General features: G+C 40.7%; 1 protein-coding gene across 6 annotated transcripts in view; it reads left to right on the top strand.

The window, feature by feature from the left end:
* The window catches only part of LOC126108568 (histone acetyltransferase KAT2A), a 432376-nt gene that overhangs the window by 27055 nt on the left and 390280 nt on the right, over positions 1–15041 (top strand). For 2 of the 6 annotated variants that reach the window (XM_049913859.1, XM_049913855.1), the window contains exon 2: positions 3277–3441. The exons of the other annotated variants lie outside the window; for them this stretch is intronic. The gene's annotated coding sequence lies outside the window, so the exon portion shown is untranslated. The remainder of the gene's footprint in view (positions 1–3276; positions 3442–15041) is intronic. 6 annotated transcript variants of the gene reach the window in all.

Below are 15041 nucleotides of genomic sequence, written 5' to 3'. Positions count from 1 at the left end.
AGGACTATGATGACAAACATGGTTTGCCAGCAGCTGTGATAAATGCAATAAAACCAATTTTTCATGACTTAGCACAGCCAGAATTGTTACACAAATGTCTACACGGAAAGACGCAGAATCCTAATGAGAGCGTAAACAATTTGATTTGGAAAGTGATTCCTAAAAGGGTGTTTGTAAGCATCAAAACACTGCACTTTGGCACTTATGATGCAATAGCAACCTACAACCAAGGGAACAGTGTGAAGTGTTAAGTTCTGAAGGCATTAGGATTTACAGCTGGGGCGAACACTGTACGAGCACTAAGAAATATTGACAGAGAAAGGATAAGAGGAGCAGAAAGAAGAGAAAGGCATACGAAGTATGATGGAACAACAGGCCAGAAAAGAAGACAGAAGAGGAGGCTTTGGGAGGATGAAGAAGAAGACCCTGACAATCCATCCTACAGTGCAGGAATGTATTGAGAAACTTTGATAGCCATTTCCCGTAAATTAGAATTTTTCGAATATAAGGAACATTTTCTCAAAATCCACTCAAGCTAGTGAGATGAAATTTTTATACAGCACTCCTAGTGGTCAAACGTACATTGTAACACAGCCATTTGGCAATATGTTCAGTAGTTTCATTTCAGTTTAATTATAAAGCAATTATTTGTAAAAAAGATTTGGGTCATTAATAAAAAAAAAATTGGAAGGAAACTAGAAAAGATACTTCAAAATCCCTCTGTCATAACTGGAATACTAAACCACTCTATATGTAAAAAAATTCAAATTTTTCTATTTGGTAGTTTATTCATAAATGTTCCTCAAACTTAGTGATTTTAACATGGGCAGCATAGGCACCTCTGGCTCCCCTTAAATGATTCCTCAAGGGATATACTACAATCCCCTACATGTCACTCACATAGGGATCGTGAGGATAAGACTAGAATAATTACTGCATGCACAGAAGCGTTCAAACAAACATTCTTCCCAAACAAACATTCTTCCTGTGCTTCATACATCAATGGAACAGGAAGACGCCCTAATTTATTTATTTTTTAAATGACATGTCAAGTTCCTTAGGACCAAATTGAGATCAAAGGTTCTGGAATGTGTCAGTACATGAAATTACAACATAAAAGTAATAATAGATAAAAATAAAATGTTTACGAACCCAAGAAAAGTCAAGCCATAAGATCAATTAAGCTCAATCAACAATACAACAAGAATCAGTTTAATTTTTCGAGGAACTCCTCAACAGAAAAGGAGGAGTGACCCACGAGGAAACTCTGCAATTTCGATTTGAAAGTGTGTGGATTGCTGCTAAGATTTTTGAATTCTAGTGGTAGCTTATTGAAAATGAATGCAGCAGTGTACTGCACACCTCTCTGCACAAGAGTTAAGCAAGTCCGATCAAAATTAAGGTTTGATTTCTGATGAGTATTAACTGAGTGAAAGCTGCTTATTCTTGGGAATAATCTAATATTGTTAACAAGAAATCCAGTAAGATATAAATATATTGTGAGGCCAGTGTCAATACAGTAGAGCGTCGATTATCCGAAGTAATTGGGGGACGTGGGTGTTCGGAAAACTGGTTTGTTCGGATAATCAAATGGGACCTGAGATAGGTTCTCCTTCCGATCCCTTTTGTGTAAACCACTTGTAAACAGCATCATCTAGATCTTTGTTAGTGGCGAGCTTCACAGTTTTACGGCTTGTTGATCCATCAGTAGAATCGAGCATAGCTATAAAATTTGCTATGCTCGTCTTTTGTTTTTTTATATCCGTAATTGTCGACTTCCCCACCTTGTACTTATTGGATAAAGTGGTTGCAGATTCACCTTCTTCTAACCTTTTAATAATTCGTACTTGTCCCTCACAGAAAGGACAACACGTTTACGTTTAAGCATTTTGTATCGTCAAGTTCACTTCTTCACGCAGCAGCACACAAGTGGACGTAACAGAGAACAGGAGGTGACTGTTTGCACAGTGAGAAGTCCTTCTCGGGGGCGCGCAATCCTTCAAACTGCGCGGAGCGGCACATCTCAACTCAAAGCTGGCGCAGCTGTTGCTGTGAACAGCTTTGATACTGCCGCTACTTCTACTGCCAGTGCCGAGCCGACAGAAGTGTGCCGATTATTGAAACACAGCGACTGGCGGCTCGGCCGGTCAGCAGCACCTTGTGAAGCAATGTTCCGCCAGCGGTGGCCCAGTGCGGCAACTACTGTGGGAAACTTGGTTTGGGAGTGAGGGGGATGATGGAGAGTAACAGGTGCGAGCGAGTACACAGTTCGGTTAAGCGGTCGTTCAGTTGATCGACGTTCGGATAATCGACGCTCTACTGTATACCCAGACTTGTGAACAGGGGTCGACAAGAGGTTCGTGAACTTATACCCTTTATTACCCGAACCGCCTGTTTCTGAGCCAAAAGTATCCTTTAAGAATGGGAAGAGCTTCCCCAAAATATAATACCATATTACATAAGTGAATGAAAATAAACATAGTGGACCCTGAACGTGGGCTTTCCACGGCAGTTTACTATCTGAACACACAAAAATTTGAACTGTTCAGTTTCACTAATCATATGCCCATTCTGTGAAATTAAAACATCAAGTTTTGTTGAATTGTGTGTTATAAACTGTAAAAACTGAGTCTTACTGTGATTTAACATTAGTTTATTTTCTGCAAGCCATGAACTTATGTCATGAACTGCACTATTTGAAACCGTGCCAATGTTACACGCAACTGGTATAGTAGGACATACTCTCTGCCCTGCACCTCATGGTGGTTTGCAGAGTGTAGATGTAAATGTAAATGTAGATGTAGATTTAGATTTATGTATATGTTTAAATAGGAACAATGATAATGAAGTTTTATATCACTGGTATTTGTAATTAGCACCATTTTTAGGTAAACTAATCACATTTGCGAATACCAGTTAATCAAAAGAATTTAACGGCTAACAAGGTTGACTAAGCCCTGAGTTAATAGTCAAGATTTCAGGTACTGTGCACTAACCACGTAAGTAATAATCTCGAAGATATTTGGCAAAAAATAAAAATTTTTCCTGGAAGAAAAAAAAAATAATTGGGGGGGGGGGGAGGGGGGGGGGGAATCCACCTGCTTTGTTACGACTGGTAGCATTTGATAAAGGACATTTTGATATGACTGTAATTTTATTTACTGTGAACTAGTACGTCGGAAGTACCGAATCACCCATTATGAGTAGTTTTCCGTGGCAGAACACGCATATGAGAGTGGCTGCTGAGCTGCATTTGTTCTTTTGTTACACAAACAGGTTCTGAGACAGTGCTATTAAAGGAGTGGCATAAAAGGTGCTGATAAGACATCAGTAATGGCGGCAGATAGCAGTTGAGCATCTTGTGATTGTGAAGGGAGTGTGTGGGTGCCGGGTGCTAGAGTGGGCTGCAGTGGAATCTCCGAGCAGTTAGCTGTAGTGCAGGTATACGAGGGAGACTTTGTTTTCCTCCTCTTTTTGTTTTGTTTCTGTTTTAATTTTTTGAGTCACATTGGGTTGTGACAATTAATCAGAATTGTTATCAGGTAAACAAAAGGCTCAGTTCTGCCAGTTCAGCAATTATGAACTTCTTTCACTGTTATAATTATATTTTTCCCTGAGACATTTAAGTCTCTTCTTTATCTGCAATAATGATTGAAGTAGAAGAAATGGATTAAAATTTGTGACGCGTCTGGGACTCGAACTGGGATGCTATTCCAATGCTGGAGAGACCTGGCAGCAGTGACAATGTAAGGGAAAATAAGCAGAAGATATGAACTGAAAGTTTGTGTTTGGGAGGGCACTCAACTTAAGTGGTTCGTGCAGCAATGTTAACGATAGTGCTGTGGTGGTGTAACGGTTAGCATTTCTGCCCAGCGAGCAAGACGACCTGGTTTTGAGTCCCGACCACAGCACAAATTTTAATCCATTTCTTCTGCTTCAGTCATTATTGCAGATAAAGAAGACACTTAAATGTCTCAGGGAAAAATATAATTATAAGATCTATAAGATAATCTATTACGTCCAATGCTGGGGTGCTTTCCAATGCCGGAGAGCCCTGGCAGTAGTGACAATGTAAGGGAAAACAAGCAGAAGATATGAATTGAAAGTTTGTGTTGGGGAGGGCACTCAACTTAGGTAGTCCGTGCAGTAATGTTAACCGTAGTGCTGTGGTGGTGTAATGGTTAGCATTTCTGCCTAGCAAGGAAGAAGACCCGGGTTCGAGTTCCAGCCGCAGCACAAATTTTAATCCATTTCTTCTGCTTCAATCATTCTTTCACTGTGTTGACATTGTCACATTACCGTTCACTGGCTTATGAAAAGTCACTAACATAGTGTGAACTTATAAAACACTGCAGATGATTTGCTTGGAGCATATTGCCAATGTAAATCAAGAGGCAAAAACATCGAATTTTAACATGCAACTAAATCAGTTTTTAAGTGGACACTTATCTTCAGGAAGCATAATTCATTTCTGTCTGGCTGTTCCTTTTGTAACATACCATAATAACCTGATAAATATCTCCATTTTGTGTTTTGTGTATTCTTTCCATGTGGAGCAAAATATGACAAAACTTTGCACCATCAGACTAGTACTAGCACATGGTTTCAGACTGGTTTAACACTCATCATAGACTCCCTTGACCACTTAAAGAAGACATGTCAAGTTGCACACAGGCACAATTAAGACACTCACGTGTTTCTGTTGGCAACTTGACGTGTCTTCTTTATGGTCAATAGCAATCTGTCTTTTCCTACATTGTTGATATTCCTTATTGGAGTTTCCATTGTTTGGCATGCAAAAAATGAACAAGACCTTTTTGTAGAGAACGTAATGTAGTTGAATTTTGTATTGGGATATGTTTTTGCTGGAGGCCATAGTTTTCGAATTATATAATAAAAAAAAGTACAAAAATTACCTTTGAAGGCATTTTTCATGTATGACTTGAAAACCGTGGCTGCCAGTGAAAAAGTATCCCAGTACAAAATTTAACTATGTTAAATTTTCTACAAAAAGGTCTTGTTCATTTTCTCTGTAGGACTAATTGTTTGCACATAGCAAGTGAGGGACTATGAGAAGCTCATGTAGTTTTTGAAGACATTGAAGGTTGCATAAACCCAATTGATAGTGGCAGCTGAATCACCTTGCTATGTGTGCGTGCGCGTGTGTGTCTAACCAGTGATTTTAATCGTGGCTGTTATTTTCTCATCAATTGCAGTATATATTTAAGAATAAAATTCACTTGTAAATTGCACAGTTGTTTTATTTCGCTTCACCGGTTTCAACAGATTAATCTGCCATCTTCAGTGCATAATATTGGTTTAGCAGATGTCAGTATATTCTTCATGTAAGCATAACAACATGTCAAGTCCAATAATGTTTGTATTGTATGTGATAATTGGACACACAGATTGATAATTTACGGTAAATGATACACATTTATATACATACTTATGCCGGCAAAACAGCTTGACTATGTACATAAATATGATCCATTTACTGTAAGTTATCGATCTGTGTTTACAGTTTTACATACAGTATGTATACTTTTTTGAGTTGTAATTTCATTATGCTTCTGCATAGAAAACATTGACATAAGCTAAACCAATATTATGCTCTGAAGATGACAGAATAATCTGTTGAGCCCAGCAACATGTAATAAAAGTAATTGTGTAACTGACAACTGAATTTTATTCCGAAATATATTTTACAGTAATTGACATGATTTTAAAGAATTGTTGGTGCTTAAATATGATTAAACCTACAATTAAACAATTTTACATAAATGTAAATATTGAAAAATATTCTACAACAAATGAAAATTCTCTTTACATAATTGTAAATGTCGTTATGTATGTCTTTGTGCAAAATTTCATTGGTTACATTTTGTTAACAAATAATTTAAGTAAGATATTCATTTACTTTTTAATTATTGGATAATTCTTAATACTAGCATTAGGTCTGAATCTTAAATTAGTAATGAGCATTATACATTTGACAGCTCCAGCGTAAGCAAATTTGGGAATGTGATTTCAGGACCTGGGGCCAAACCAACATTCTGGAAATTTCTGTGAAGCTAAATTTATGTAAAATAGGGATAATTTGAAAGCTGTATACAAGGTGAAGGTAATTACAAACTGGTATTCAAGTGCAATCAAAAATTGTCACATTAGCAGTTATGTACAAAGTATGTGTTCCACGTACCACCTGTGAATCGGGATGTTCATTAGTCCCAGCATCGATAACTTCTTGTTTCCTAGTCTGCTGTGTTACAACTTGCAAAGAGGACTGATGGAACACATTCACTTAATACTGTCCTGGGGCATAATTTTCTGGAACAATGCAGTTTAGTGCAAAAGAAGTATTCATCTATGGAAGTGTGTGCTAAAAATATTGTGTAAAGTTGATAACCAGACACCTTGTGAACAGTAAAGCTATTTGCAACAATTTGTGATATCGCATGAAATAGTAATCTCACAGAAGCCTTTTTGAGGATCATGGAATTCCGAAACTCACTTCCAACTATATTTACACCTTAATGGTTTTTGTTGCTGATGATAAAACATCAGTTACGAAGTGTTTTTAGGGAGATGGACTCGGCAACTATGATGGATAACTACAGCAACATGATGTTGCTATTAATGTCCGATGATCTACTTTTTTTTCTATTCTTTGGTTTTCTTTAATTAATTCATTGCATTCTGCAATGTGGACAAAGAGCAGAATATGTTCAAGAATGCTTGGTAATAAACTCTCATAAAACAGCTATAACTGTGTCTGCTAGATTTAACATAAACAAATGACTAGGAAAGCTACAACTTTAGAATGGACGTGGGAAAGGAGGTTGGCTGCTGTTTCTCCAGTTGCAGTTAACAGCTGCATGCTCAGTATTTACATATCTGTATTGATATTCATCAACTAGCAATAAGCACCTGGTCCCCATAAGAGTAGACGCCTGTTACTATGCGTGCAACAAATCAGAATCTTCAATTCTCAAGTGAGATTAATAAGATTACTGGTGGAATGAGTGGGAATGAAGTATGTTAATAATTCTCTTTTAATTGGTATAGATTCCCAATTTTTTGCTTTCTGTTTGATGGGAGTTTGTTAACCCTTAACTCACGAGGTGACTTTACTGTAATGTATACCCTGAGGTGTGGTCTCTGAGATCCCTATCTTTACACCAAGTTTTAAGCTGTAAATCATTTGAAAATTTAATTTATGTTATGTAATATTTATGGTTACAACTACAGGGCTATTACAGATGATTGAAGTGATTTCATAAATTCACTGTAGCTCCATTCATTGACATATTGTCACGACACACTACAGATAAATAGAGAAACTCATAAAGTTTAGTTCGGCTGAAGCCGCACTTCAGGTTTCTGCCGCCAGAGCGCTCGAGAGTGCAGTGAGACAAAATGGCGACAGGAGCCGAGAAGGCGTATGTCGTGCTTGAAATGCACTCACATCAGTCAGTCATAACAGTGCAACGACACTTCAGGACGAAGTTCAACAAAGATCCACCAACTGCTAACTCCAGCAATTCGCAATTCACCAAAAGTTAACGTGTTTTGTGCAATCTCACAGTTTAAAGTTTACGGCCCCTTTTTCTTCTGCGAAGAAAACGTTACAGGACATGTGTATCTGGCCATGCTGGAAAATTGGCTCGTGCCACAACTGGAGACCGACAGCGCCGACTTCATCTTTCAACGGGATGGTGCTCCACCGCACTTCCATCATGATGTTCGGCATTTCTTAAACAGGAGATTGGAAAACTGATGGATCGGTCGTGGTGGAGATCACGATCAGCAATCCGTGTCACGGCCTCCACGCTCTCCCGACTTAACCCCGTGCGATTTCTTTCTGTGGGGTTATGTGAAAGATTCAGTGTTTAAACCTCCTCTACCAAGAAACGTGCCAGAACTGCGAGCTCGCATCGACGATGCTTTCGAACTCATTGATGGGGACATGCTGCGCCGAGTGTGGGAGGAACTTGATTATCGGCTTGATGTCTGCCGAATCACTAAAGGGGCACATATCGAACATTTGTGAATGCCTAAAAAAACGTTTTGAGTTTTTGTATGTGTGCGCAAAGCATTGTGAAAATATCTCAAATAATAAAGTTATTGTAGAGCTGTGAAATCGCTTCAATCATTTGTAATAACCCTGTATTTTGTTGGAGAAACAGAAATTTCCTCATCACCATTGTCGTGAAGCCTCTTGTCTGCTAGCAGAATTCTGATCACTGGAATTTGAAAAATCATTATATTCTTTATCTACTTCTTGTTCTATGTCCTTCACATCATTCTCCATCCACTGACTAAAAATTTCATCGAACTTAGAGTGCGTAAAATTGTCACATTCTAGCGAACACATTTTGTACTGAACTGACGAAAACAGGTGTGTAGTTCACAAGATGCAGTTTAGGAGACCTCACCACATGTCAACAGCACATGTCAGCAACAATCAAATAGGGCGATAACGCAACTGACAATAATAATTTGTAGGGTTGGTGATTAAAAGAGTGTAGGTGATGTATAAAAACTATTCCACCATAGCTGACCTACGAGAGCAACCTAGAAAATTCTGGTGTGATCTACACTTCATGAGTTAAGTATTAAATGTTTGGAGTACATAACTTCAACCTGAACCCCATTCTGTATGAAAATTGTGACTCTGTCAATTACAGTATACCTAAGGCTGATATTTTTTATTAATGGCAAATAATTTGTAGACTTAGCGAAAGCTTTTGACGATGTTGATTGGAATACTCTCATCGAAATTCTGAATAGGGCTGGGGTAAAATACAGGGAGCGAAAGGCTATTTACAATTTGTACAGAAACCAGATGGCAGTTATAATAAGAGTCGAGGGGTATGAAAGGGAAGCAGTGGTTGGGAAGGCAGTGAGACAGGGTTGTGGCCTATCCCCGGTGTTATTCAATCTGTATATTGAGCAAGCATTAAAGGAAACAAAAGAAAAATTCGGAGTAGATATTAAAATCTACGGAGAAGAAATAAAAACTTAGAGGTTTGCCGATGATATTGTAATTCTATCAGAGACAGCAAAGGACTTGGAAGAGCAGCTGAACAGAATGGACAGTGTCTTGAAAGGAGGATATAAGATGAACATCAACAAAAGCAAAACAAGGATAATGGAATGTAGTCGAATTACGTCGGGTGATGCTGAGGGAATTAGATTATGAAATGAGACAAAATAACTGATGATGGTCAAAGTAGAGAGGATATAAAATGTAGACTGGCAATGGCAAGGAAAGCATTTCTGGAGAAGAGAAATTTGTTAACATCGAGTATAGATTTAAGTGTCAGGAAGCCGTTTCAGAAAGTATTTGTATGGAGTGTAGCCATGTATGGAAGTGAAACGTGGACCATAAATAGTTTGGACAGGAAGAGAATAGAAGCTTTCGAAATGTGGTGCTACAGAAGAATGCTGAAGATTAGATGGGTAGATCACATAACTAATGAGGAGGTATTGAAGAGAATTGGGGAGAAGAGGAGTTTGTGGCACAACTTGACTAGAAGAAGGTATCGGTTTGTGGGACGTATTCTGAGGCATCAAGGGATCACCAATTTAGTACTGGAGGGCAGTGTGGAAGGTAAAAATTGTAGAGGGAGACCATGAGATAATTACACTTAGCAGATTCAGAAGGATGTATGTTGCAGTAGGTACTTTGATATGAAGAAACTTGCACAGGATAGATTAGCATGGAGAGCTGCATCAAACCAGTCTCAGGACTGAAGACCACAACAACAACAACAGTATTACAGATTAAATAGAGGGAGCAGAATGACTCAAATAATACGAATATATACTGCAGAACCTGCAGTTACCTATTTTACACCATGTTTGCACTGCTTGTTTTTGCCAAAGAAATACTTAATTTACTTCAACCCAAGACACCTTAAGGGGACAAGAACTGAAGGTATGCTCAATAAACTAATTCCCCTATCTTCAGGTCAGTGCAAAGCTAGATACAGGGATTGGACAGAAATGCCAATATTATGAAAAGGCAAGATTACTATCACCATATAGCATAGACACTGAGTTGGAGATAGGCACAACGACAAAAAGGACGGTCAAACAAGTTAGCTTTCAGCCAAAGAGAAATTAGAAAACACACACACGCGGACGCAACTCTCACACACGTGACCACAGTCTCTGGCTGCCGAGGCCAGACTGTGTGTGTGTGTGTGTGTGTGTGTGTTTTCTGATTCTGGTGAAGGCTTTTATGGCCCAAAGCTAACTTGTTTGAAAGTCTTATTGTTATGCCTATCTGTGACACAGCATCTCCACTATATGGTGAGTAGCAATCTATCCTTTCCATAATGTTGTCGAAATACCATGAGAAACAGATGTTTCAACATTAATGCAGTTGCTAGCCAAGCCTGCAGGTTGCACAGCCGTGTTTGACTTAAACGAACAAGTCATCAATATGTTGCAAATGTCAGTCACGGTCAGAACAATCTTTTATGTCGTTGTGAGAGCTTTATGTCTGAGCTAAGTGAATTTGATCGTGGGAAAATTGTCGGTGTTCGTATGCCAGGTCATCCCATAAGCGAGGTAGCCGAAGTGCTTGGTGTTTCCAGGAGGCATCATATTGAAGATTTATATCGTATACTGGGAAAGCAGAAAAAGATAATCTGCTAGTCAAAATGTGGACGAAAGTGTGTGTTATTGTGATGGACAGACACTGAAGGGGGTTGTGATGAAAAGTGGATGGCCCGCAGCTACAAAAGTCATCGCAGAACTTAATTTCACACTCACAAATCCTGTCAGTACGAAAACAACATGATGGGAGCTCCATGAATAGCAAGGTGAACTGGAATTCCAAAATGACACATCAGTGATGCAAATTCTCATAATAGGGAAACATAGTGCCGAATGAGATTTTTGCTCTGCAGCGGAGTGTGCGCTGATAAGAAATTTCCTGGGAGATTAAAACTGTGTGCGGGACTGAGACTCTAACTCGGGACCTTTGCCTTTCGGGACCTTTGCTCTACCATCTGAGCTACCCAAGCATGACTCACGCCCCATCCTCACAGCTTTACTTCTGCCAGTATCTCGTCTCCTACCTTCCAAATTTCACAGAAGCTCTCCTGTGAATCTTGCAGAACTAGCACTCCTGGAAGAAAGGATATTGCAGGTACATGGCTTAGCCACAGCCTGGGGGATGTTTCCAGAATGAGATTTTCACTCTGCAGCAAAGTGTGCGCTGATATGAAACTTCCTGGCAGATTAAAACTGTGTGCCGGACCGAGACTCTAACTCGGGACCTTTGCCTTTCGTGGATAAGTGCTCTACCATCTGAGCTACCCAAGCACGACTCACGCCCCACACTTGCCCGCCAAAGTCAAAGGTCCCGAGTTCGAGTCTCGGTCCAACACACAGTTTTAATCTGACAGGAAGTTTCATAGTGCCGAAGCCGTAAAACCTGGGCTTTGAAGCAATGGAAGAAAGTCATTTGGCTGGATGAGTTTTGTTTCATGTTGTTTTTAATGTCTGGCCAAGTTTATATCCTAAGAGAGAAACATGGCGGGGTTTGGTTGGTGATTTAGGCAGCTGTGTCAGGGTGTTCTGTGGGGTCCCATGCAAGCTCACATTATTGCCAAGGATTGTGTAGACATTTTGGGTTATCAGGTCCATTCCACCCCTACCCTCTGCTGCTATGAGCAGAGTTTAATTAACTATTTGGCCGGATTTTTTAAAACCAGAATTGTAAGTATCTGTGGATTTGGAAAGGAAATAAACCATTGAGATTTTCTTTGTACTCTCCATCTTGAAGCTGTCTCAGGTGTCTTGAAACTGCTAATCCACAATTCCCCAAACTGTATGTTGGCGACTGCAGAATTGCACTGCAATTACTTTCAGATGCCAGTTCTCTAAATTTTCTCAAAAGTGTTCTGTGAAAAGAACATTGTCTTCCCTCCATGGAATCCTGTTTGAATTCACTAAGCCTCTCCATAGTACTCACGTGTCAGTCGAGTCTACTGGCAACAAATCTAGTAGAATGTCTCAGGACTGCTTCGATGCCTTCGTTTTATCTGACCTGGTTGGGATCCCAGATACTTAAGCAGTACTCAAAATGGGTAGCATAAGTCTCCTATCTACGGCCTCCTTTATACACTCGTGCTCATAAATTAAGGGTAACTGCAGAATGTGGTGCCACACAACGTGGCACTACATAGAACTGGGGCTAAGAGCATAGGGACATAGGGAACACATACGACACAGATCTGTTAGTCCACAGTATTGGCGATAAGTTGAGAAAACCATCCCGAAATACACGTGCTACAAAACGCCAGTTTCCTGCGCATTAATACGGGATATGATCACCATGTACACATACACAGGCTGCACAATGGGTTGGCATACTCTGGATCAGGTGGTCAAGCAGCTGCTGGGGTATAGCCTCCCATTCTTGCACCAGTGCCTGTCCGAGCTCCTGAAGTGTCGTAGGGGTTTGAAGACGAGCAGCGATACGTCGACCGAGAGCATCCCAGACGTGCTCGATGGGGTTTAGGTCTGGAGAACAGGCAGGCCACTCCATTCGCCTGATATCTCCTGTTCAAGGTACTCCTCCACGATGGCAGCTCAGTGGGGCCGTGCGTTGTCATCCATCAGGAGGAAGGTGGGACCCACTGCACCCCTGAAAAGGTGGACATACTGGTGCAAAATGACGTCCCGATACACCTGACCTGTTACAGTTCCTCTGTCGAAGTCATGCATGAGTGTAGGTGCACCAATCATAATCCCACCCCACACCATCAAACCACGACCTTCATACATTCAGGCTATAGCTGGACCCGACCTTGAAAGTAACCTCAGACCACTGTTCCTATGACCATGTACTGTGTTCTTGACACCAGGCTTTACGGGCTCTCCTGTGACCAGAGATCAGTGGTATGCACCTTGCAGGTCTCCGGGCGAATAAACCGTGTCTGTTCAGTCGTCTGTAGACTGTGTGTCTGGAGACAACTGTACAAGTGGCTGCGGTAAGGTCCCGAGCGAGGCTACCTGCAGTACTCCGTGGCCGTCTGCGGGCACTGATGGTGAGATATCGGTCTTCTTGTGGTGTTGTACACTGTGGACGTCCCGTACTGTAGCGCCTGGACACGTTTCCTGTCTGCTGGAATCGTTGCCATAATCTCGAGATCACACTTTGTGGCACACAGAGGGCCCGTGCTACGACCTGCTGTGTTTGACCAGCCTCCAGTTGCCTTAGTATTGTACCCCTGATAACATCATGAATATGTGTTTTTTGAGCCATTTGCCACACACAGTCACCATTAGCACATCTGAAAATGTCTGCACACTTCTAGCTGCACCGTACTCTGACGTGCAGCAACACACCTCTGCGTATGTGGACTGCTGCCAGCGCCACCGTGCGATGACCGCAGGTCAAATGCACCGCACGGTCATACCCCGAGGTGATTTAAACCAGCAAACCGCGCACCAGAGCGTTGTTTCACCATGTGTCACCAGTATCCTTGATTTATGAACATGAGTGTAGATCAGCTACAACCCATCCAGGTTACTAGGACTCTCTGTGGACTTTGGCTGTGTGTGTGTGTGTGTGTGTGTGTGTGTGTGTGTAAATGAGAGGAATGCTGTTTCATTCAGTTATTTGCTGTCAAAAATAGCAAGAAAGTGTAATAAATTTCCAGTCATATCGTAATACAAGATACATTTCTGTTGCTTGTGCACTGTTATGTTACATCGTGTAAATTATAATGATGTCAAATTTCTGTGAGTTGCTACAGTGGCTCCAAAATTAAAGCAACAAATCATAATTGTCCAAAGTTGCATTTAATTTGCTGTGAAACAGTATAAACAGGTGATAGTAAAGTAGAAGCATTGTAAAGAACACAGAACATAATCAACTGCAACATGCGTAATGGTAGACAAAAATGTTCATTTTTATCCAACTTAACGGATTTGCACACACAGCTGGTTAATGTGCCCAGTACGGGATGTGGCCGTCTCTGGCAGCGTACAGTCCTGACGACTACAGGGCACGCTGTGAATGATATCGTCAATCTCATGTTGGGGCAATAACGCCCATTCTTCCTGCAGAGCTGCTCACAAGTCTTAGACAGTGGTTAGTGGATGCTGACGTGCTGCAACCCGTCTCCCTAGTGCATCCCAGACATACTCTGTAGGATTCAAATCGGGAGAGTCAGTAGGCCACACTGTGTGTGTAATATGTTCTGTTTCCAGAAAAACATCTATCACCCATGCGCTTACGAGGTTGAGCATTGTCTCAATTAGTACGAAGTCTGGGCCCACAGCACCTCACAGCAACCGTGCATGAGATCTACATCTACATCTACATGGATGCTCTGCAAATCACATTTAAGTGCCTGGCAGAGGGTTCATCGAACCACCTTCACAATTCTCTATTATTCCAATCTCGTATAGTGTGTGGAAAGAATGGACACCTATATCTTTCTGTACGAGCTCTGATTTCCCTTATTTTATTGTGGTGATCATTCCTGTTTATGTAGGTCGGTGTCAAAATATTTTCGCATTTGGAAGGGAAAGTTGGTGATTGGAATTTCGTGAGAAGATTCTGTCGCAAAAAAAAAGAAAAAATGCCTTTCTCTTAATGATGTCCAGCCCAAATCCTGTACCATTTCTGTGACACTCTCTCCCATATTTCGCAACAATACAAAACGTGCTGCCCTTCTTTGAACTTTTTCGATGTACTCCGTCAGTCCTATCTGGTAAGGATCGCACACCGCACTGCAGTATGCGAAAAGAGGGCGGACGAGCATAGTGTAGGCAGTCTCCTTAGTAGGTCTGTTACATTTTCTAAGTGTCCTGCCAATGAAATAGGTATTTAGTTGAATTTACGGATTTTAAGTTTGACTGATTTATCATGTGGCCTAAGTTTAACGAGTTCCTTTTAGCACTCGTGTGGATGACGTCACACTTTTCGTTATTTAGGGTCAACTGCCAATTTTTGCACCATTCAGATATCTTTTCTAAATTGTTTGGTAGTTTGTTTTGATCTTCTGATG

The sequence above is a fragment of the Schistocerca cancellata genome, chromosome 11 (genome assembly GCF_023864275.1).
Source record: "Schistocerca cancellata isolate TAMUIC-IGC-003103 chromosome 11, iqSchCanc2.1, whole genome shotgun sequence".
NCBI lineage: Eukaryota > Metazoa > Arthropoda > Insecta > Orthoptera > Acrididae > Schistocerca > Schistocerca cancellata.
The sequence above is the reverse complement of the archived record's forward strand: the minus strand, read 5'-3'. Positions and strand labels throughout refer to the sequence as shown.